Below are 4,573 nucleotides of genomic sequence, written 5' to 3'. Positions count from 1 at the left end.
ACTCGAACCTGGACTCGGATGAACATGGACAAGCTTGCGTGACATACCTTTTGGATTGGGATAAATTTTTGTTTTTTCTTCTTTATATAATAATAATAAGTATAAAATAAAACAAGATAAAGACTAACTAGTTATAAAAAGAAGATAAAGTTAAAAGAAAAATAATTAATAATAAATAAGAAATATCTACAAATGAAATTGAAGTTAGTTAAGGTTTTTTTTTTTTTAGAATAAAATTAAAAACAATAAAAGATGGAAACTGAAATTAAAATTAAAAGATAAAATTAAAAAGAAGAAGGCCCGACTCAGAATTAAATATGAGGTATTTAAAACATCTCTCTGTCGAATTTTTACTGAAAAGTCGAAGACTAATCGGGGTTAAACGACGCGTGTCAGTGGTATCTTAGGTCAAAAATTGGGGTATGACAGATGCCCCTATTTAAGTTTCTTCGTCCGGAGATTTGAAGATGAAATCTTTAATTCGATCGGAGCGAAGAGACTTAAATACAAAGTGCACCAATTTTGGACCTAAGATGTTATGAATGCTCGTGAAATGCTTGTATGAATGCAGGACGACAAAGTTGACTTGACTGAGACGAGAAACAACGACGGGATACCCAAATTTGTTGAAGAATGGGATCCGACTCCGCTAGGGGAATGTAGTTTCACTGGGGAAAAGATTGTCTACTACCGTATCGGTTTGGAACGATGGCTTAATGAAGACAAAACTTTTTAGCGATATAACTTGAACAGCTAAACTGGGGATGACACTGAAGAAAATAAAATGTGATTCCAAACTGAAACATGACGAAAGGTAGACTCAAGCTGTCCGTTGTTTAGGACTTGCCACTTGAAACAAGATAAAGGTAAACTCAAGCGGTCCGTTGTTTAGGACTGGCAGCTTGAAACAAGATAAACTCAAGCGGTCCGTTGTTTGGGACTGGCAGCTTGAAACAAGATAAACATTTGCGAGAATCCACTCGGCTTTTTGCGAGAATCCACTCGGCTTTTGCGAGAATCCACTCGGCTTTTGATAAAAGTTTGCCATAATCCACTGGGCTTTTGCGAGAATCCACTCGGCTTTTGCGAGAATCCACTCGGCTTTTGATAAAAGTTTGCCAGAATCCACTGGGCTTTTGCGAGAATCCACTCGGCTTTTGCGAGAATCCACTCGGCTTTTGCGAGAATCCACTCGGCTTTTGATAAAAGTTTGCCAGAATCCACTGGGCTTTTGCGAGAATCCACTCGGCTTTTGCGAGAATCCACTCGGCTTTTGATAAAAGTTTGCCAGAATCCACTGGGCTTTTGCGAGAATCCACTCGGCTTTTGCGAGAATCCACTCGGCTTTTGCGAGAATCCACTCGGCTTTTGATAAAAGTTTGCCAGAATCCACTGGGCTTAGTAAAAGTTCGCCGGAATCCACCGGGCTTATAATGAGTGACATCTCTGGACCAGACACACTGGGGATGACACTTCTGATGATAAGAATGTAAATGTCAGATGTTCATGTGTAGAAATTTGCTGCTTGACGCAATGATAAGTAAAGACCGAACTGAAGAGACATGACCGAAACAAGATTTTGGTGACTAATGTTATGTGTGAATGATACTGTGTATATGTTGTGTATGCATGAGTGCATGAATGTGTGAAAGTATTACTGTATAAATGTGCGATTGTATAAATGGATGTATGAATGTATGGATGTAACTCGTACGACTGTATATGACAGATGACTTGATGAAACAAGACAAGACAGGTAAGATGGGAGTCGGACTGACATCGCAGTACAAACACTTGGCAAACTTCCTTGGAGATGATGTTATTGTGAACAAATCAAGTCGTTGACGGTGTAAAACCCGGCACAAGGTTGCAATTGATGAATAACAACCGATGAATTTTGGGGAGAAAGCCCATTGTTTAACCAACAGCCTGGAAGAAGTCGCCATTTGTAAATCAGCGCCCAATGCTTTTCCCTTGTCATGCTTCGACAGTCATTTTTGTATTTTTCTTTGAAAATCCCTAACTTTTGCCTGGACCGCCCTTTCGGGTTTTCAGTCCACCGGGAGTATATTCCTTTTTTTGTGCCCCTAATTTTTGCCTGAACCGCCCTTTCGGGTTTTCAGTCCACCGGGACGCTCTCTATTGCCTAAGCCGCCTTTTCAGGTTTTTCGACTTAGCGAGCATTGATTTTTTGTATCATTTTTTGTATATATTTTTTTTTTTGACTGTAAAAGCATCTTGCTTGAAGCAGAGGTCCCCTCCATTGTGTTTAGACATGTTTCTCTTCCGGAATGTAACCGTTCTCGAGGCGGATGCTGATGTACGCTTCGACTACTCACAAGTTCAAAGAGAGTGCGTTTGTTGTTCACACTTTTCAAAAGATGTAAAAAAAAGGTTTTTGTATTTTGAAAATTTTTGCTTCAAGTATTGCCATCAAAAATAGAAGAAATTTGCAAATAGAATAAATGAGAGTTCCAAATAAATGGGCACAGGCTCAAATTTGATGAATTGAGTGGTGGCCTACCAATGGCATGGCTCCACGGATCTTTGAAAAATTTGGAAAATGGTAAATATATGGGAAGGTACATTGAACACAATAACCGTCACACTCCCTGACAACTTTGAATTCCCCAGTTCCGAGTCTTTGATCTGCAGATGCTTCAAATCGGAGGTTCTTTTGACGACTGGATGCCCCAAGTGGACTATGCCGACTGATGCAGTTACTTGTCATGATCCTTAACTTTTGCATAGATCGCCCTTTTCGGGTTTTCAATCTATCAGGATAATCATCATTTTTTTTTTGTCTCTAATTTTTGCCTGGACCGCCCTTTCAGGTTTTCAGTCCACCGAGACGCTCATTTTTGCCTAGGCCACTTTTTAAGATTTGCGACCTATCGAGCTGTTATTTTTGACAGAGTATTTCTTGACTGCACCGACATTCTTAGAACATGTGAGTTTGTCACCATCCATGGTTGTAAGAGTCATTGCTCACAAGTCTTCATAATTAGGCGTCCACTTGCCCCTGGAGTCTGGTTGGAAAGTAGTACAAAGTTGGGCACAAAGTCTCTTTCTTGAATTCACGGGGACGAGCCTTCTTGTTAGAAGCTTGTTTCAAACCTCTTTTGATATGTTTGCACAACGTCGTCATGTGTTTAAATTCGATCAAGCTTGGACTTTAGCAGAACTCCTATTGATTGGACTTCGACCTTCACGGAAAGCACGACCTCCATGTTGCATATTGGGGAAGGAGGGGGGTTGCCCTTGTTGAAATGTGTACTGAAGTACGATATTTGAGCAAAGCGAATGGTAGCACCCCGAGCCAGTCTTTGTAATTGAATGTCATCTTCTGGATAATCTCCTTGATATTTTGTTTGCAGCTTCGATGGCTAAGATGCCCCAGTATGTGAGAGATCTCGTCGGGAATCTCTTCATCCCCTTCTTCAGCTTCGGACACAGGGAACTCAAAGTTGGAAGAGAGTACATGGTTAATGTGTTCAACGGGTTTATTAATGCATGATTTGATTATTGATTTTGACAAGTGTAAGTTATGATTATGCAGATATTTGAGAATGATTATATTTTTTTGGTTTTTTTGTATTACCATTTTTCCAGAAAAAGCACAAGATAAAATGAAAGTCGGGATCAAAACGACCTTTTTATTAATGATGGAAAATATATGAAGCAAAAGCCCTACACAAGTTCACTTTCGTCTCGGGCGGGACGAAAGGATATTTTTTTGAAAAGCGAAAAGCAACAAACAAACATTATTTGAACAAAAAAACAGCGGAAGGAACGTCAACAGCGACCCAATTACAGTTAACCACTCCTCGTGTTAAGTCTTAGAAGGTCAGGCGGTTGGTCCGGATCAAATTTTGAACTGCCTTCTTCATTGCATTACAATGTTCAATATCATGGCCAGGTGCCCCTTGATGGAAGGTACAGAAAAGGTCAGGTCTATACCATGCTGGCAATCTTGTTGGCACCGGAGGAGGCGCCTTGGTCTGGACTAGATTCCTTTCGAGCAACTGTGGAAGCAAAACCGCATATTTTATAGGAATCGGGTCATACTGCGGCGTTTTTTGAGCCTGGCGATGTGGATCGACTTGCTGACCTTTCACCATATTCACTCCCTGGTCTTTCTCCTTTGAACTGCCAGCGGGGACACTTTCATTGATCAATCGTCCTTCTCGGACTCCTTCTTCTAGTCGTACACCCGTAGCAACCATCTCGGCAAAGTCCCTGGGGGTACTTCCGACCATATTCACGTAATAGAACTGACTGAGAGTTTTAAAAAAGAGCTTGGTCATCTCCTTCTCTCCTATGCGCGGGCTGACTTGGGCAGCAGTATCCCTCCACCGCTGGGCATACTCTTTGAACGTTTCTTTGTCTCCCTGAGTCATAGCTTGTAGATCACTTCGATCTGGGGCCATATCCACATTGTAACTGTATTGCTCCACAAAAGCATCACACAGATCTTGAAAAGTTTGGATATTTGTTTTATCTAGATTCATGTACCATTTTGAGGCAGGACTAGCCAAACTTTCATGGAAGAAATAGATAAGGACTGAATCAT

This window comes from Medicago sativa, chromosome 7, assembly GCF_051527215.1.
Source record: "Medicago sativa cultivar Bolivia chromosome 7, Bolivia_mono, whole genome shotgun sequence".
Lineage (NCBI taxonomy): Eukaryota > Viridiplantae > Streptophyta > Magnoliopsida > Fabales > Fabaceae > Medicago > Medicago sativa.
This window is presented reverse-complemented; position numbering follows the sequence as displayed.